Raw genomic sequence first — 21,157 nt, 5'->3', positions numbered from 1 at the left:
TGAGGCCAAGCCTTGAGAGCATTGAATATCGCTCTCAGTTCCAGAATATTTATCGGTAGAAGAGATTCTTCCCGAGACCAAAGACCCTGAGCTTTCAGGGATCCCCAGACCGCGCCCCAGCCCATCAGACTGGCGTCGGTCGTGACAATGACCCACTCTGGTCTGCGGAAGGTCATCCCTTGTGACAGGTTGTCCAGGGACAGCCACCAACGGAGTGAGTCTCTGGTCCTCTGATTTACTTGTATCTTCGGAGACAAGTCTGTATAGTCCCCATTCCACTGACTGAGCATGCACAGTTGTAATGGTCTTAGATGAATGCGCGCAAAAGGAACTATGTCCATTGCCGCTACCATCAAACCTATTACTTCCATGCACTGCGCTATGGAAGGAAGAGGAACGGAATGAAGTGTTTGACAAGAGTTTAGAAGTTTTGTTTTTCTGGCCTCTGTCAGAAAAATCCTCATTTCTAAGGAGTCTATTATTGTTCCCAAGAAGGGAACCCTTGTCGACGGAGATAGAGAACTCTTTTCCACGTTCACTTTCCATCCGTGAGATCTGAGAAAGGCCAGGACTATGTCCGTGTGAGCCTTTGCTTGAGGAAGGGACGACGTTTGAATCAGAATGTCGTCCAAGTAAGGTACTACTGCAATGCCCCTTGGTCTTAGCACCGCTAGAAGGGACCCTAGTACCTTTGTGAAAATCCTTGGAGCAGTGGCTAATCCGAAAGGAAGCGCCATGAACTGGTAATGCTTGTCCAGGAATGCGAACCTTAGGAACCGATGATGTTCCTTGTGGATAGGAATATGTAGATACGCATCCTTTAAATCCACCGTGGTCATGAATTGACCTTCCTGGATGGAAGGAAGAATTGTTCGAATGGTTTCCATTTTGAACGATGGAACCTTGAGAAACTTGTTTAAGATCTTGAGATCTAAGATTGGTCTGAACGTTCCCTCTTTTTTGGGAACTATGAACAGATTGGAGTAGAACCCCATCCCTTGTTCTCCTAATGGAACAGGATGAATCACTCCCATTTTTAACAGGTCTTCTACACAATGTAAGAATGCCTGTCTCTTTATGTGGTCTGAAGACAATTGAGACCTGTGGAACCTCCCCCTTGGGGGAAGCCCCTTGAATTCCAGAAGATAACCTTGGGAGACTATTTCTAGTGCCCAAGGATCCAGAACATCTCTTGCCCAAGCCTGAGCGAAGAGAGAGAGTCTGCCCCCCACCAGATCCGGTCCCGGATCGGGGGCCAACATTTCATGCTGTCTTGGTAGCAGTGGCAGGTTTCTTGGCCTGCTTTCCCTTGTTCCAGCCTTGCATTGGTCTCCAGGCTGGCTTGGCTTGAGAAGTATTACCCTCTTGCTTAGAGGACGTAGCACTTGGGGCTGGTCCGTTTCTACGAAAGGGACGAAAATTAGGTTTATTTTTGGCCTTGAAAGACCTATCCTGAGGAAGGGCGTGGCCCTTACCCCCAGTGATATCAGAGATAATCTCTTTCAAGTCAGGGCCAAACAGCGTTTTCCCCTTGAAAGGAATGTTAAGGAGTTTGTTCTTGGAAGACGCATCCGCTGACCAAGATTTCAACCAAAGCGCTCTACGCGCCACAATAGCAAACCCAGAATTCTTCGCCGCTAACCTAGCCAATTGCAAAGTGGCGTCTAGGGTGAAAGAATTAGCCAATTTGAGAGCACGGATTCTGTCCATAATCTCCTCATAAGGAGGAGAATCACTATCGATCGCCTTTACTAGCTCATCGAACCAGAAACACGCGGCTGTAGTGACAGGGACAATGCATGAAATTGGTTGTAGAAGGTAACCTTGCTGAACAAACATCTTTTTAAGCAAACCTTCTAATTTTTTATCCATAGGATCTTTGAAAGCACAACTATCTTCTATGGGTATAGTGGTGCGTTTGTTTAAAGTAGAAACCGCTCCCTCGACCTTGGGGACAGTCTGCCATAAGTCCTTTCTAGGGTCGACCATAGGAAACAATTTTTTAAATATGGGGGGAGGGACGAAAGGTATACCGGGCCTTTCCCATTCTTTATTTACAATGTCCGCCACCCGCTTGGGTATAGGAAAAGCTTCTGGGAGCCCCGGGACCTCTAGGAACTTGTCCATTTTACATAGTTTCTCTGGGATGATCAAATTCTCACAATCATCCAGAGTGGATAATACCTCCTTAAGCAGAGCGCGGAGATGTTCCAACTTAAATTTAAATGTAATCACATCGGGTTCAGCTTGTTGAGAAATTTTCCCTGAATCTGAAATTTCTCCCTCAGACAAAACCTCCCTGGCCCCCTCAGACTGGTGTAGGGGCATTTCAGAACCATTATCATCAGCGTCCTCATGCTCTTCAGTATCTAAAACAGAGCAGTCGCGCTTACGCTGATAAGTGGGCATTTTGGCTAAAATGTTTTTGATAGAATTATCCATTACAGCCGTTAATTGTTGCATAGTAAGGAGTATTGGCGCGCTAGATGTACTAGGGGCCTCCTGAGTGGGCAAGACTCGTGTAGACGAAGGAGGGAATGATGCAGTACCATGCTTACTCCCCTCACTTGAGGAATCATCTTGGGCATCATTTTCAGTGTCACATAAATCACATTTATTTAAATGAGAAGGAACCTTGGCTTCCCCACATTCAGAACACAGTCTATCTGGTAGTTCAGACATGTTAAACAGGCATAAACTTGATAACAAAGTACAAAAAACGTTTTAAAATAAAACCGTTACTGTCACTTTAAATTTTAAACTGAACACACTTTATTACTGCAATTGCGAAAAAGTATGAAGGAATTGTTCAAAATTCACCAAAATTTCACCACAGTGTCTTAAAGCCTTAAAAGTATTGCACACCAAATTTGGAAGCTTTAACCCTTAAAATAACGGAACCGGAGCCGTTTTTAACTTTAACCCCTTTACAGTCCCTAACACTAAAAAACTCTAAGCCATCTCCGTGGAGATGTTGCCTGTACAACGGCAAAGAGAATGACTGGGGTAGGCGGAGCCTAGGAGGGATCATGTGACCAGCTTTGCTGGGCTCTTTGCCATTTCCTGTTGGGGAAGAGAATATCCCCACAAGTAAGGATGACGCCGTGGACCGGACACACCTATGTTGGAGAAACAGTATTCTTAAAAAAGTTGTACTAAAACAGAGAAATGTACGTTGACTTGTTTCATAGGACTTCACGAGCAGTTTAGCATTTGTGAGACTGGACTTTATGTATTACCGCTATTGTTGCTTTTCATTGTGCACATTACAGAGTTTGTTTATGTTCAGCCGAAGCGGTCACTGTTTGCTATTGTCTATTTTATCATATGAGTAGTAGTCTGTGTATTTGTCATTTTTGTTCTTATTAATAAGTATTTTTTACGCTTATCCAGAGTTCCTGCTTCTGTCTAAAGTAGTCATGGCGCTTTCAAACCTGCCTGCCTTTTCGCTAAGAGCTTAGTTATTGCTCTGAGAAGTGTGAGTACCTTTGCAATTGGAGTGCCATTTTCTGTACCGTATAGTCTTCACTATTTTGCTCTATTTTATTTTGGAAGTTTACCACAAGAATCAGACCTTCACAACAAGGTCCATTGCTCATCTATGGACTACAGTATATCCTTATTGCTTGCACAAGCACAATTTTGTTTACATAAGGAAACGTTGTGTTAACACTTCCATCTGATGTTGGATTTATCGAAAACTGTGCCATAACAAGTTTGTTGCTATCGAAACCTGACCTTACACTATAAATTGTATGTTTTCTAGAAGGAATCAAAAACAAAGATACATAGGGGTAGATTTATCAAGCAGCGGATGCTGCAATCTACCCCCGTAGTTTCAGGTTCCCCTGAAACATAAGTTAAAGTGAATGTAAATTTTGGTGCTAAAGTGCCCGTTTTTTAAAAATTTGATTAAAAGCAGGGGCACTTTAATTCATCAAAATTTACATTTCACTCGTGTTGTGAAGAAATACTTACCTTTTAATCTTGACAGCAGCTCCAGCTTCCTCCGGTCATTACAAGCCATTTCTGACGTCAGAAATTATGGATTGGTCATCCTCCAATCACGGCTCCCCCCCCCCACCTCTGGGTTTATCAGTGATTGGAGGAAGCCGGTTTCCTAATTTTAGACTCAGGAAGAGGCTTTGCGACGGGCGGAGGAAGCTGGAGCTGCTGTGAAGATTAAAAGGTAAGTTTTTTTTCTCAACAGGAGTGAAATATAAATTTTGAAACTTATTTTTAAATTGATTGATTTATGTAATATTTAGTGCTGCTCTATGAATAGGCCTAGGAATTATGGAGATATGTGCTTGATGATATTTTAAATGTAAATACATATTGATATTTAAATAGGAACATTTGAAAAACTTCAATTAGTCCTATTCTTGGGCCAGGAATAAATATTACGAATAACAAGAAATGTATAAAGTGAAACACTTGCATTGTTTGAAAACTTTAATATCTCAATGGAAAAGAGGCCTCAAGAAGCGTATTTTTCCGCTTTTACATAGTTGAGCATGCCATAATGTTTTGATAGCTTATCGACAGCTTCAGACAGTTTTTTAACTGTCAATGGAAACCCGATGTAAATTAACGTTTTCCATATTCTATTATTTTCTAGGGCCGCGTAATTCTTTTTGGATGGATAACGCATAATTATTTTTGGATGGAAAATGCGCCATTGTTAACTATCGATAAACGTAATGGCTTCCAACAGCATTTTTTTCTTTTACAACCTTACGAAAACCCAATTGTGGCTCAATGAAATGAGCCCTTAGTTAGTTAATGGGGATTATATCCTTCAAATTAAAAATATTTTGTAAAATGCCATAATACAACTTAGTTCCATATGGATTGGGCTTTTTTATTTTTTAGAAAATTGTGAATGGCTTCAATAAATTTCCATTAGCAAACTGCTTTACCTTTAAAATAAATGGCTAAAATGTATAAAAAAATCCTACAAAAAGTATGCCTTTACTGCAACACATAATGCTTAGTTCATTGGATTTTTGTACATAACAAAACTTTTAACACCCATTAATAACTATGAAAAATTTAGAGTTATTGTTCCCTTCTTTCTTATATGCCAATAAAAATGAATTATTAAAGTGAACACTAGCCTATACACAGACAGAACCCGTAGTTTTTCACTGCAGTGTTTCCTCAAGGCAAAAGTCACAAAACTAGTGCTGCAGGCTAATCTATAATGCTATTAGTTCACAGTACTGACAATGCGTGCGGCACTCCAAACATAATTATTTAAGGCACAGTTAGTCCCTGAAGTGCAAACCACAAAAATCTAATTTTAGGAGCTTGAGGCATAGGGTGATAAAGTGACTTGCGCAGTGTTAGAATCCAGAAGTACAACTGAACTAGGCTTGTCTCTTGTTGTTTTCCAAGCTATTGCAATTTCTAAATTTAACACATCTTTACTGCATCTTTTCTTATGAGCCAAGATATGTAAATATGCCTTTATAGTTTCTATTTATATTTTAACCATTCAATCTCATTATTCTGTGTAGTGCTGCCATATTACGTTAGCTGCAGGTATTTAGCTATAACCAATTTTCAATAAGATTCAGATTCCATACACAGAATATTGCAGGCTTTTACGAATTTGGACCGACTTATGATTTTAAATGCACAGTCACAATTTTTACATTTAGGTACTCAGAATGCAAGGTAATTAATTAGTTAAATAAGTGCAGTGATATACAGATATAATCAGTTGTGAAAACGCTGTGCTCGTTTTGACTTTTTCGCATTTTTCAGCTATTACAGGTTGAGAAATAACTTATTTTGCGTGTGCATTAAGCAAATGAAAACTGCGAAATTGCGTGCGCGTTCACATATTCCCCATAGAAGTCAATGGAGAAGACATATTGAAAAAAAAATCTGTTGCGCAAAGCCCATGACGTATTCTCCCCGTAAAGTGTACATTAAAATGCAAATATTTCATATTGTGAAAATGTTTTTGCAACGGAATATGTTCTATTTAATTCTAACTACATATTTATCAATATATGTGATGATTATCTATTTATAGCAAGATATGTATCTGAATATATATATATATATATATATATATATATATATATATACTAGTCCTAAAGCCCTTTTTTTCTCTCTCCCCCCTCTCTTTTACGCTCACTCTCTCCCCCTCTCTTTTGCACTCTCTCTCCCCCACTCTTTTGCTCTCTTCCCCCTCTCTTTTGCTCTCTTCCCCCCTCTCTTTCGCTCTCTCTCCACCCCTCTCTTGCTTTCTCTCCCCCTCTCATTTGTTTTCTCTTCCCCTCTCTTTTGCGCTCTCTCTCTCCCCCCTCTCTTTTGCTCTTTCTCTACCTTTCTTTTGCTTTCTCTCTCTCCCCCATCTCTCTTTTGCTCTCTCTCTTCCCCTCATTTGCTCTCTCCCCCCCCTCTTTTGCTCTCTCTTTCTCCCCCCTCTCTTTTGCTCTCTCTCTCCCCTCTCTTTCTCCCCCATCTCCTTTGCTCTCTCTCCTCCCTCTATTTTGCTCTCTCTCTCCTCCCCTCTCTTGCTCTCTCTCCCCCTCTCTTTTGCTCTCTCCCCCTCCCTTTTGCACTCTCTCCCCCCTCTCTTTTGCACTCCCTCTCTCCCCTTTTCTTTTGCTTTCTCTGCCCCCTCTCTTTTTCTCTCTCTCTCCCCTCTCTTTTGCTCTCTCTCTCCCCCCACTCTATTGCTCTTTCCCCCTCTTTTGCCCTGCCCCCCTCTTTTGCTCTCTCCCCCCTCTCTTTTGCTCTCTCTTCCCTCTTTTGCTCTCTCCCCCTCTCTTTTGCTCTCTCCCCTCTCTTTTGCTCTCTCTCTCCCCTCTCTTTTGCTCTCTCCCCTCTCTTTTGCTCTCTCTCCCCCTTTTTTGCTCTCTCTCCCCTCTCTTTTGCTCTCTCTCTCCTCTCTTTTGCTCTCTCTCCCCCCTCTGCTCCTTTTCCCCCTTTCTTTTGCTCTCTCCCCTCTCTTTTGCTCTCTCTCCCTTCTCTTTTGTTCTCTCTCGCTTATCTTTTGCTTTCCTTACCCTCTCGTTTGCTCTCTCCCCTCTCTTTTGTTCTCTCTCCCCTCTCTTTTGCTCTCTCTCTCTCTCCCCCCACTCTATTGCTCTCTCTCTCCCCTCTCTCTTTTGCTCTCTCTTCCCCCTCACTTTTGCTCTCTCTCCCCCTCTTTTGCTCTCTCCCTCTCTCTTTTGCTCTCTCCTCCTCTCTTTTGCTCTCTCTCACCCCTCTCTTTTGCTCTCTCCCCTCTCTTTCTCCCCCTTTTTTGCTTTTTCTCCCCTCTCTTTTGCTCTCTCTCCCCCCTCTGCTCTTTTTCCCCTTTCTTTTGCTCTCTCCCCTCTCTTTTGCTCTCTCCCTTCTCTTTTGTTCTCTCTCCCTTATCGTTTGCTTTCCTTACCCTCTCTTTTACTCTCTCCCCTCTCTTTTGCTCTCTCTCCCCTCTCTTTTGCTCTCTCTCACCCCGCTTTTGCTCTCTCCCCCTCTCTTTTGCTCTCTCTTTCCTCTCTTTCCCTTCTCTTTTGTTCGCTCTCCCTTATCTTTTGCATTCCTTACCCTTTCTTTTGCTCTCTATCCCTTCTCTTTTGCTCTCTATCCCTTCTCTTTTGCTCTCTCTCCCTTCTCTTTTGCTCTCTCTCCTCTCTTTTTCTCTCCCACTTCTCTTTTCCTCTCCTCCCCTCTCTGTTGCTCTATCTTCCCCTCTCTGTTGCTCTCTCTCTCTCAGAGCCATGGCCGCTCCCATCTGGCCTCGGCCCCGTCACACCTGCCTGACCCCACCCCTGTCACGCCTGGCCCTGCCCCTGTCATGACTGGACCCGCCCCATTGTGCCTGACCGGACCCACTCCCATCATGTCTACAGTTCTCGCAGTGGACAGGTCAGTTTGTTGAAGGCCAGGCGTGCTTGTCCTCGCGCAGTCTCTTCTGCACATGACAGCTTCGGACAAACACACTTGACCTTTTATATTATAGGATGTCTAGATATCTCAAGATCTATATGCGAATAGCTCTTTGAAAATCCATCTGAGATATTGTTTAATGTGGATAAGATTGTAATTTAAAATCTTTTCATTATCTCCATAGTTAAACATATGTTTATACATATAAAGCCATGTTTCTCTATGTATGTGTATGTATGCCAATGTAAAATCTCTGTCTGCTTTTTTTTCTAACACCCGAGATCTCCTATCTTTGAGCCCTTATAACTTTTGTGGGCAATATTTTGTTTTAATAATTTTAATTTGACAGTGTTAATATGAGTGTAACTACTTTGTAATGTATTTATGAAGTGTTTTCTGAAACGCGCAAGTGCAATCGCCTTTTTTCAAGACTTGTAATACCTGCGCAATGGAAATTGATTGCGAAAAGACCACATTGCATGCAGAAAAAGTCATAACGAGCTACTTGTAATCTTGATGATAGTAATCTAGAGATAAAACATCACTGGAAAACAAACACACCCTTTGATTGTCTAGCCCTTTTATGTCATGAAAACACATTGGCAGATGCCATTGCAAATCAAATTCTTTGTGATGATTATAAAACTTTTGATTGCAAAGAACACATATTGTGGTAAATCAAGCTTTAACTTAGAGTACAAGTCAGCAGCGCATGATGTGAGATTTGAGGCCCGATTATCAAAAATTCTCTGCCTTGGCTTGTGGCCCATTTCTATAAATACATTTCTCTAGTAATATGAATCCCTGTCCTAATTCTTTAAAGGCAGTTTTTACCTTGAGATCAGTGTGTCTCATAAAGGGGTGTTCCCTGCTTTTAAGTATGTAAAGGCAATGCATACATTAAAATAGAAATCACACAAAAAAATTACAATTAAAAATCAAATAAAGTAAATACATGGCATATTGAAATAAAAATATGCAGTCAAAAATTGTATTGTTTAATCACGTTAAAATTTGTAATTAAATTGTTCAGAAAAAATGGTATATTATGAATTTTTTTTAATTAGTTTTGAAATTGGGCAGGAACCAAATTATTTAAATGGGCAGTCTACTTCAGAATGTTAATTGTTTACAAAAATAGATAAACCCTTAATTACCAATTCTCCAGTTCTGCATAACCTACACGGCTATATTAATATACTTTTTACCTCTGTGATTACCTTGTATCTAAGCCTCTGCAGACTGCCCCCTTATGTCAGTTCTAATGGCAGACAGCATATTAACCAATCAGTGACCTCTCATAAGTAATGATTTAGGCTTGAATCATTAACGCGATTTCAAAGCTGTGGTTACCTGTTTGGCGAAAATAAAAAGTGTCACAAAACACATAAAAAATACATTGCAAAGTACATTTACACTCAAAATAACACTGACTAATAAAATTATTTAAAAAAAATATTGCACACCAAAGTTATAAGGGCTCAAAGATATGTGATCTCGGGTGAAAGCCACCAAAGGGATTTAACATTAAATACATACACATACATGTCTAATGATGTATATGTATATATATATATATATATATATATATATACAGTCATGGCCATAAATATTGGCAACCCTGCATGCATTTCTGTCAGACAATGCACCACTTCACCCAGAAAATTGTTGCAATTACAAATGTTTAGGCATTTTCGTGTTTATTTATTTTGTTTGTATTGGTATGACACAAAAAACGGGGGGGGGGGGGGGGGGGGGGGGAGCCAAATCTGATACATTCCATGCAAAACTCCAAAAATGGACTGGACAAAATTATTGGCACCTTCTCAAAATTGTAAGAAATAATTGCATTCCAAGTTTGTGAAGCTCCTGTAATTTGTAATTAAAACTCACCTGTATCAATTAACAGGTGCTGACAATATAGAAATCACACCAGCAACCAGTTAAAATGGTGAAAAATTGACTCAACCTTTCTGTTGTGTGTCTCTGGGTGCCACACTGAGCATGGAGAAGAGAAAGAGCAGCAAAAAATTATCTGAGGATTTGAGAACAAAAATTGTGGAAAAGCATGGACAATCTCAAGGTTACAAGTCCATCTCCAGAGATCGTAATGTTCCTGTGCCCACTGTACCCAACATTGTCAAAAAATGTACAGCCCATGGCACTGTAGCTAATCTTCCTGGACGTGAATGAAAGAAAAAAATTGATCAAAGATTGCAATGGAATGTTCAAATGGTGGATAAAGAGCCTAGATCAACTTCCAGACAAATTCAAGCTGAGATTCAGGCACAGGGTACAAATGTGTCAGCTCGCACTATACGTCACCATCTGAATAAAAAGGGACGCTGTGGTAGGAGATCCAGGAGAAACCCACTGCTGATGCAGAAACATAAAAAAGCCAGATTGGATTTTGCCAAAACGTACCTGAGTAAGCCAAAATCCTTTTGGGAGAATGTGCTGTTGACAGACGAAACAAAATGACAGCTTTTTGGTAAAGCGCATCATTCTACTGTTTTCAGAAAAATAAATAAGGCGTTTAAAGAAAAGAATACAGTCCCTACAGTCAAACATGCTGGAAGTTTACTGATGTTTTGGGGTTGATTTGCTGCTTCAGGCACTGGATGTCTTGACTATGTGCATGGCATTATAAAAATCTGAAGACTAACAAAGAATTCTGTGGTGCAATGCAGGGCCCAGTGTCAGAAAGTTGGGTCTCCGTCAGAGGTCATGGATCTTACAGCTGTACAATGACCCAAAGCACATGTCAAAATGCACCCAGAAATTGTTCAAGACAAATCACTGGAGAGTACCAAACTGGCCAGCAATGAGTCCAGATCTCAATTCATTTGAATACATATATAGACATATACAGAATATAAGTGCATTATAGCCTTTTGCTGTTAAGTAGATGAAAACATGTAAAAACATATTTATGCAATATTCAGGTTTATTATAACTTTAAACTAATTATTTACTGAAACTATTTCAAATTCAAATTTCTGTACATAGCAGAACATGTTTTAAGTACAGGGAGTGCAGAATTATTAGGCAAATGAGTATTTTGACCACATCATCCTCTTTATGCATGTTGTCTTACTCCAAGCTGTATAAGCTCGAAAGCCTACTACTAATTAAGCATATTAGGTGATGTGCATCTCTGTAATGAGAAGGGGTGTGGTCTAATGACATCAACACCCTATATCAGGTGTGCATAATTATTAGGCAACTTCCTTTCCTTTGGCAAAATGGGTCAAAAGAAGGACTTGACAGGCTCAGAAAAGTCAAAAATAGTGAGATATCTTGCAGAGGGATGCAGCACTCTTAAAATTGCAAAGCTTCTGAAGCGTGATCATCGAACAATCAAGCGTTTCATTCAAAATAGTCAACAGGGTCGCAAGAAGCGTGTGGAAAAACCAAGGCGCAAAATAACTGCCCATGAACTGAGAAAAGTCAAGCGTGCAGCTGCCAAGATGCCACTTGCCACCAGTTTGGCCATATTTCAGAGCTGCAACATCACTGGAGTGCCCAAAAGCACAAGGTGTGCAATACTCAGAGACATGGCCAAGGTAAGAAAGGCTGAAAGACGACCACCACTGAACAATACACACAAGCTGAAACGTCAAGACTGGGCCAAGAAATATCTCAAGACTGATTTTTCTAAGGTTCTATGGACTGATGAAATGAGAGTGAGTCTTGATGGGCCAGATGGATGGGCCCGTGGCTGGATTGGTAAAGGGCAGAGAGCTCCAGTCCGACTCAGACGCCAGCAAGGTGGAGGTGGAGTACTGGTTTGGGCTGGTATCATTAAAGATGAGCTTGTGCGGCCTTTTCGGGTTGAGGATGGAGTCAAGCTCAACTCCCAGTCCTACTGCCAGTTTCTGGAAGACACCTTCTTCAAGCAGTGGTACAGGAAGAAGTCTGCATCCTTCAAGAAAAACATGATTTTCATGCAGGACAATGCTCCATCACACGCGTCCAAGTACTCCACAGCGTGGCTGGCAAGAAAGGGTATAAAAGAAGAAAATCTAATGACATGGCCTCCTTGTTCACCTGATCTGAACCCCATTGAGAACATGTGGTCCATCATCAAATGTGAGATTTACAAGGAGTGAAAACAGTACACCTCTCTGAACAGTGTCTGGGAGGCTGTGGTTGCTGCTGCACGCAATGTTGATGGTGAACAGATCAAAACACTGACAGAATCCATGGACGGCAGGCTTTTGAGTGTCCTTGCAAAGAAAGGTGGCTATATTGGTCACTGATTTGTTTTTGTTTTGTTTTTGAATGTCAGAAATGTATATTTGTGAATGTTGAGATGTTATATTGGTTTCACTGGTAAAAATAAATAATTGAAATGGGTATATATTTGTTTTTTGTTAAGTTGCCTAATAATTATGCACAGTAATAGTCACCTGCACACACAGATATCCCCCTAAAATAGCTATAACTAAAAACAAACTAAAAACTACTTCCAAAACTATTCAGCTTTGATATTAATTAGTTTTTTGGGTTCATTGAGAACATGGTTGTTGTTCAATAATAAAATTAATCCTCAAAAATACAACTTGCCTAATAATTCTGCACTCCCTGTATTTCTAAATATATATCCCTATATATATCTGTATATATCTACAGGGAGTGCAGAATTATTAGGCAAGTTGTATTTTTCTTGCCAGCCACGCTGTGGAGTACTTGGACGCGTGTGATGGAGCATTGTCCTGCATGAAAATCATGTTTTTCTTGAAGGATGCAGACTTCTTCCTGTACCACTGCTTGAAGAAGGTGTCTTCCAGAAACTGGCAGTAGGACTGGGAGTTGAGCTTGACTCCATCCTCAACCCGAAAAAAGGCCCCACAAGCTCATCTTTGATGATACCAGCCCAAACCAGTACTCCACCTCCACCTTGCTGGCGTCTGAGTCGAACTGGAGTTCTCTGCCCTTTACCAATCCAGCCACGGGCCCATCCATCTGGCCCATCAAGACTCACTCTCATTTCATCAGTCCATAAAACCTTAGAAAAATCAGTCTTGATATATTTCTTGGCCCAGTCTTGATGTTTCAGCTTGTGTGTCTTGTTCAGTGGTGGTCGTCTTTCAGCCTTTCTTACCTTGGCCATGTCTCTGAGTATTGCACACCTTGTGCTTTTGGGCACTCCAGTGATGTTGCAGCTCTGAAATATGGCCAAACTGGTGGCAAGTGGCATCTTGGCAACTGCACGCTTGACTTTTCTCAGTTCATGGGCAGTTATTTTGTGCCTTGGTTTTTCCACACGCTTCTTGCGACCCTGTTGACTATTTTGAATGAAACGCTTGATTGTTCGATGATCACGCTTCAGAAGCTTTGCAATTTTAAGAGTGCTGCATCCCTCTTCAAGATATCTCACTATTTTTGACTTTTCTGAGCCTGTCAAGTCCTTCTTTTGACCCATTTTGCCAAAGGAAAGGAAGTTGCCTAATAATTATGCACACCTGATATAGGGTGTTGATGTCATTAGACCACACCCCTTCTCCTTACAGAGATGCACATCACCTAATATGCTTAATTGGTAGTAGGCTTTCGAGCCTATACAGCTTGGAGTAAGACAACATGCATAAAGAGGATGATGTGGTCAAAATACTCATTTGCCTAATAATTCTGCACTCCCTGTATACCTATATATAATCATATATATATATATATATATATATATATATATATATATACACAGTATATATATATATATATATATATATATATATATATAAATCAACAGATGTATGTAGAAATGTTTTTTTATAAATAGAACATATTCCGTTACGAAAAGAACTAATAGCATGGACAAGTTGCCAAAAAGGGTGACTTACTTGGAGGAACATCAAACAACTATTTCGGTGTAAGTAAGACTGTACACCTTATTGTGGGTTCTTTGCTCGTCTTGTGATTGGGATTTCATTATTTTCCAGTATCCGGGGAATCCTTATCCTGCAATATCACTGTGGAAGCCTCGGTTTTGGGACTATTTCCGCTATTGGATTTCCCTATTTTTAACTATTTCATGAAATCATTCTGCCATTTGTTCTTTTTATTAACTAATTGTATTTTATGATGCTGCACTTGTCCTGTTTTGTATACGTTTGATCACCGTAGATCAATTTAGGAAGTGCCACTTTGTTGCATTTTATTTGTTATATATTAAATGTTTTAATGTAACTTAATCTGTCTTTTAGTTTCTAATTCAGCCGTGTTTTGTAGCGCTTTGGTATTTATCTTCTCCCTTGTATAGGGGGTACCTGTAGATTGTTCAATGGCAACTACCAAAGCTCTTTTTGTAAGTCTGACAAGAACATTTTGGTTTATTCAGAACAGGAACGTGCCTTTTAAAAATAAAGTTGATGAAAATAAAATACAAAAATGATTGTACTGTCAATTAAAATTCTCATGCTACTCTGTAGTCAACCACCTGCTTTTATGACATCCAAACCAGATTTTTAATAATACATTTTGACAAACATACTAATAGAATATCATCATAATTGTTCAAAAGGAACTTCAATTAAAAAATTAAAATAATTCAAGGGATTATTAATATGCACAATTGCTGCTTAGTACCATATGTTTTATTTGGAACATTTTAAAGCTACAGTCAAAAACATAATGTATGCTTACCTGATAAATTTATTTCTCTTGTAGTGTATCCAGTCCACGGATCATCCATTACTTGTGGGATATTCTCCTTCCCAACAGGAAGATGCAAGAGGATCACCCACAGCAGAGCTGCTATATAGTTCCTCCCCTCACTGCCATATTCAGTCATTCGACCGAAACAAGACAAGAAAGGAGAAACCATAGGGTGCAGTGGTGACTGTAGTTTAATTAAAATTTAGACCTGCCTTAAAAGGACAGGGCGGGCCGTGGACTGGATACACTACAAGAGAAATAAATTTATCAGGTAAGCATAAATTATGTTTTCTCTTGTTAAGTGTATCCAGTCCACGGATCATCCATTACTTGTGGGATACCAATACCAAAGCTAAAGTACACGGATGATGGGAGGGACAAGGCAGGAACTTAAACGGAAGGAACCACTGCCTGTAGAACCTTTCTCCCAAAAACAGCCTCCGAAGAAGCAAAAGTGTCAAATTTGTAAAATTTTGAAAAGGTGTGAAGCGAAGACCAAGTCGCAGCCTTGCAAATCTGTTCAACAGAGGCCTCATTTTTAAAGGCCCAGGTGGAAGCCACAGCTCTAGTAGAATGAGCTGTAATCCTTTCAGGGGGCTGCTGTCCAGCAGTCTCATAGGCTAAGCGTATTATGCTCCGAAGCCAAAAGGAGAGAGAGGTTGCCGAAGCTTTTTGACCTCTCCTCTGTCCAGAGTAACCGACAAACAGGGCAGATGTTTGACGAAAATCTGTAGTAGCCTGTAAGTAAAACTTCAAGGCACGGACTACGTCCAGATTATGCAAAATACGTTCCTTCTTTGAAAAAGGATTAGGACACAATGATGGAACAACAATCTCTTGATTGATATTCCTGTTAGAAACCACCTTAGGCAAAAACCCAGGTTTGGTACGCAGAACTACCTTGTCTGAATGAAAAATCAGATAAGGAGAATCACAATGTAAGGCAGATAACTCAGAGACTCTTCGAGCCGAGGAAATAGCCATCAAAAACAGAACTTTCCAAGATAAAAGTTTAATATCAATGGAATGAAGGGGTTCAAACGGAACTCCCTGAAGAACTTTAAGAACCAAGTTTAAGCTCCACGGGGGAGCAACAGTTTTAAACACAGGCTTAATCCTAACCAAAGCCTGACAAAATGCCTGGACGTCTGGAACTTCTGCCAGACGCTTGTGCAAAAGAATAGACAGAGCAGAGATCTGTCCTTTTAAAGAACTAGCTGATAAGCCTTTGTCCAAACCCTCTTGGAGAAAGGACAATATCCTAGGAATCCTAACCTTACTCCATGAGTAACTCTTGGATTCACACCAATAAAGATATTTACGCCATATCTTATGGTAGATTTTCCTGGTGACAGGCTTCCGAGCCTGTAGAATATTTATTGGGAGGAGTTTCTCCTCCTGAGTCCACGATCCCTGAGCCTTCAGGGAGTTCCAGACTGCGCCCCAACCTAGAAGGCTGGCATCTGTTGTTACAATCGTCCAATCTGGCCTGCGAAAGGTCACACCCTTGGACAGATGGACCCGAGAAAGCCACCAGAGAAGAGAATCTCTGGTCTCTTGATCCAGATTTAGTAGAGGGGACAAATCTGAGTAATCCCCATTCCACTGACTTATCATGCATAATTGCAGCGGTCTGAGATGCAGGCACCCACATGGCACTATGTCCATTGCCGCTACCATTGAGCCGATTACTTCCATGCACTTAGCCACTGACGGGCGTGGAATGGAATGAAGGACACAGCAAGCATTTAGAAGTTTTGATAACCTGGACTCCGTCAGGTAAATTTTCATCTCTACAGAATCTATAAGAGTCCCTAGGAAGGAGACTCTTGTGAGTGGTGATAGAGAACTCTTTTCCACGTTCACTTTCCACCCATGCGACCTCAGACATGCGACCTCAGAAAAGCTTTGAAGTCCAGAAGATGTCCCTGAGATATGATCTCCAACACCCAGGGATCCTGAACATCTCTTGCCCACGCCTGGGCGAAGAGAGAAAGTCTGCTCCCCACTAGATCCGTTTCCGGATAGGGGGCCGTTCCTTCATGCTGTCTTGGGGGCAGCAGCAGGCTTCCTGGCCTGCTTGCCCTTGTTCCAGGACTGGTTAGGTTTCCAGGCCTGTCTGGAATGAGCAACAGTTCCCTCTTGTTTTGAAGCGGAGGAAGTTGATGCTGCTCCTGCCTCGAAATTTCGAAAGGCACGAAAATTAGACTGTTTGGCCTTTGATTTGGCCCTGTCCTGAGGAAGGGTATGACCCTTGCCTCCAGTAATGTCAGCAATAATTTCCTTCAAGCCAGGCCCGAATAAGGTCTGCCCCTTGAAAGGAATGTTGAGTAATTTAGACTTTGAAGTCACGTCAGCTGACCAGGATTTAAGCCATAGCGCCCTACGCGCCTGGATGGCGAATCCGGAATTCTTAGCCGTTAGTTTAGTCAAATGAACAATGGCATCAGAAACAAATGAGTTAGCTAGCTTAAATGTCTAAGCTTGTCAATAATTTCATTCAATGGAGCTGTCTGGATGGCCTCTTCCAGGGCCTCAAACCAGAATGCCGCCGCAGCAGTGACAGGCGCAATGCATGCAAGGGGCTGTAAAATAAAACCTTGTTGAATAAACATTTTCTTAAGGTAACCCTCCAATTTTTTATCCATTGGATCTGAAAAAGCACAACTGTCCTCAACCGGGATAGTGGTACGCTTTGCTAAAGTAGAAACTGCTCCCTCCACCTTAGGGACCGTCTGCCATAAGTCCCGTGTAGTGGCGTCTATTGGAAACATTTTTCTAAATATAGGAGGTGGGGAAAAGGGCACACCGGGTCTATCCCACTCCTTGCTAATAATTTCTGTAAGCCTTTTAGGTATAGGAAAAACGTCAGTACACACCGGCACCTCATAGTATCTATCCAGCCTACACAATTTCTCTGGAATTGCAACTGTGTTACAGTCATTCAGAGCAGCTAATACCTCCCCAAGCAATACACGGAGGTTCTCAAGCTTAAATTTAAAATTAGAAATCTCTGAATCAGGTTTCCCCGAGTCAGAGATGTCACCCACAGACTGAAGCTCTCCGTCCTCATGTTCTGCATACTGTGACGCAGTATCAGACATGGCTCTAACAGCATTTGCGTGCTCTGTATCTCTCCTAACCCCAGAGCTATCGCGCTTGCCTCTTAATTCAGGCAATCTAGATAATACCTCTGACAGGGTATTATTCATGATTGCAGCCATGTCCTGCAAGGTAATCGCTATGGGCGTCCCTGATGTAATTGGCGCCATATTAGCGTGCGTCCCCTGAGCGGGAGGCAAAGGGTCTGATACGTGGGGAGAGTTAGTCGGCATAACTTCCCCCTCGACAGAACCCTCTGGTGATAATTCTTTTATAGATAAAGACTGATCTTTACTATTTAAGGTGAAATCAATACATTTAGTACACATTCTCCTATGGGGCTCCACCATGGCTTTCAAACATAATGAACAAGTAGGTTCCTCTGTGTCAGACATGCTTAAACAGACTAGCAATGAGACTAGCAAGCTTGGAAAACACTTTAAAAGAAGTTTACAAGCAATATAAAAAAACGTTACTGCACCTTTAAGAAACACAAATTTTCCCAAATTTTGAAATAACAGTGAAAAAATGCAGTTACACTAACGAAATTTTTACAGTGTATGTAATAAGTTAGCAGAACATTGCACCCACTTGCAAATGGATGATTAACCCCTTAATACCAAAAACGGAATAACAAATGACAAAAACGTTTTTTAAACAGTCACAACTGCCACAGCTCTACTGTGGCTTTTTACCTCCCTCAATACGATTTTTGAAGCCTTTTGAGCCCTTCAGAGAAGTCCTGGATCATGCAGGAAGAAGCTGGATGTCTGTGTCTGTAATTTTTGCTGTGCAAAAAAACGCCAAAATAGGCCCCTCCCACTCATATTACAACAGTGGGAAGCCTCAGGGAACTGTTTCTAGGCAAAATTCAAGCCAGCCATGTGGAAAAAAACTAGGCCCCAATAAGTTTTATCACCAAACATATGTAAAAAACGATTAAACATCCCAGCAAACGTTTTAAAATACACTTTTATAAGAGTATGTATCTCTATTAATAAGCCTGATACCAGTCGCTATCACTGCATTTAAGGCTTTACTTACATTACTTCGGTATCAGCAGCATTTTCTAGCAAATTCCATCCCTAGAAAAATATTTTAACTGCACATACCTTATTGCAGGAAAACCTGCACGCTATTCCCCCTCTGAAGTTACTTCACTCCTCAGAATATGTGAGAACAGCAAAGGATCTTAGTTACTGCTGCTAGGATCATAGAAAACGCAGGCAGATTCTTCTTCTAAATACTGCCTGAGATAAACAGTACACTCCGGTACCATTTAAAAATAACAAACTTTTGATTGAAGAAATAAACTAAGTATAAAACACCACAGTCCTCTTACGACCTCCATCTTAGTTGAGAGTTGCAAGAGAATGACTGGGTATGGCAGTGAGGGGAGGAGATATATAGCAGCTCTGCTGTGGGTGATCCTCTTGCAACTTCCTGTTGGGAAGTAGAATATCCCACATGAAATGGATGATCCGTGGACTGGATACACTTAACAAGAGAAATATAAATTATATATTGATTTAATTATCACTACACAGAATAGAGGTACTTAAAGACATGTGTTAGATTAAATTAGGAAATGTGCAATTTTTTTTGTAGGGTATTATACATTGTGGTTGTGAAACGTAAAAAATATCATGCATACAGATTATAAATTACATAAAAAGTAGTATCTTAAAATGTAATTAAACTCAAAATTCTAATTCCCATAAAGGTCTAATTTACAAATGGAGCACAAAATGTTAGAGTTATTTCGACTTAAAGGGACATTCCAGCCAAAAATTTACTTTACATGGATTCATTGTAGTCTTAAATAGAATCATTTTTGTAATATACATGCATTAGCAAAAATGCTTCTAATAAAAGCTATAGCTGTTTCAAATGTGTATTTAAGTATGCACCGTGCACCAGCATTTTAAACACAGCACTTGCTCAGAGAGCCTAAGGTGTTTTTAACATCTGGTAATGACTCAATTTGTTAATTGCTGACATGATACAAACCCCACTGATTATCCAAACAACTGCAGTATTTAAATTGCCAGTGCTGTGAGACTATCTATTTATACTTCACGTGCACATGCAGAGAAAAATGTTAACACTAAAACAGTGATAACTTTTACTAGAAGCATTTTTGCTAATACATGTATATTGCAAATTTGTTTCTATTCAAAGATGTAATAAATCTATGTGCATTTAAATTTTGACCGGAATGTCCCTTTAAGAACGCTTGAGCGCAATCCATGCCATTCCCATTTTTGTGTTCATAATGTTTTAATTAAAAAGTGAAAACCATAATTATATAAGCTGTAGCAATTCATCTTATTTTAGAGCTGGTTTATGAAGAAATCATGTTAACCTCTTCAAAAAGAACAACCTCAAAAGGAGAGAGTGAGGAAAGTCTCTTAGCTCTACACTGTTTAACTAACAAAAGTTAATCAGGATCATCCTCCTTGAAAAACCTGCATTCCAGTGGTGAAACGTACATTTGAGATAGGAAACTTTGTGTGCAAGTCATGGAAAGAGAGGAGTCGTCAGACAGACACTTGAAAGGTAAAGCTAATAGGACTGTTTATTTGGATGCATGTCTCTGAATGCATGTGTCCACCTCCGTTCGTATGTGCTGCTTCCTTAGTGACTGAATTGCCACACTGTTAAATTTAAACCATTTGTTTTTAATATTGTTTTAACGAGACAGTAAAGTCAAATTTAAACTTTCATGATTCAGAGAGAGCATGCAATTTTAAACAACTTTACAACTTACTTCTGTTATCAAATTTTCTTTGTCATCTTGGTATCTTTTATTGAAGAGTAAAACTAGGTAGGCTCATAAGAGTTCAGGAGTGTGCATGTGTCTTTGGTACTCTGTGGCAGCAGTGTTTTGCAACATTGTATAACAAAGCTACAAATAATGTTGTAAAACATGGCTGCCATAAAGTACTAAAGACACGTGCACACATTTGAGCTCTTATGAGTCTACCTAGTGTTACTTTACAATAAAAGATACCACAAGAAAAATAAGCAAATCTGATAACAGAAGTAAATTGGAAAGTTGTTTAAAATTGCATGCTCTATCTGAATCATGAAAGTTTATTTTTCACTTTACTGTCCCTTAAATGAATTGAAGATTTTTAGAAGAAAAATCCTTTATATTGCTTTTTCATACACTTATATCTCAGAGCTGGATTATAGTTCTGAAGAGTGTGAGTATTCTACTGCTCCCTTCTGATGGTTTTTCTGATGGTTTTTGTCAGTTAAAAAGTGTAACGCTATGAGACTTGTGCCTCTCTCTCTCTTTTTGAGGTTGTTCCCCTTGAAGAGGTTAACACAATTTCCTCATGGACTAACTCTTAAACAATCTGAATAGGGGCATCCCATAAAATAATTTATATATATATATATATATATATATATATATATATATATATATATATATATATATATATATATATATATATATATTGTTTATGATTTCATTTTTGTTTATTTGCATTAT

At 40.1% G+C, this 21,157-nt stretch overlaps 1 long non-coding RNA gene across 1 annotated transcript in view; it reads right to left on the bottom strand.

Moving 5' to 3' along the window:
- LOC128649046 (uncharacterized) overlaps window positions 1-21,157 on the bottom strand; it is a 154,769-nt gene that overhangs the window by 78,394 nt on the left and 55,218 nt on the right. Inside the window, exon 2 of the long non-coding RNA XR_008400644.1 lies at window positions 9,117-9,249. This is a non-coding gene — a long non-coding RNA (uncharacterized LOC128649046). The remainder of the gene's footprint in view (window positions 1-9,116; window positions 9,250-21,157) is intronic.

Source organism: Bombina bombina, chromosome 2 (assembly GCF_027579735.1).
Source record: "Bombina bombina isolate aBomBom1 chromosome 2, aBomBom1.pri, whole genome shotgun sequence".
In the NCBI taxonomy this organism is placed as follows: Eukaryota; Metazoa; Chordata; class Amphibia; order Anura; family Bombinatoridae; genus Bombina; species Bombina bombina.
Note: the sequence above shows the minus strand (reverse complement) of the source record. Positions and strands in the feature narration are given on the sequence as shown.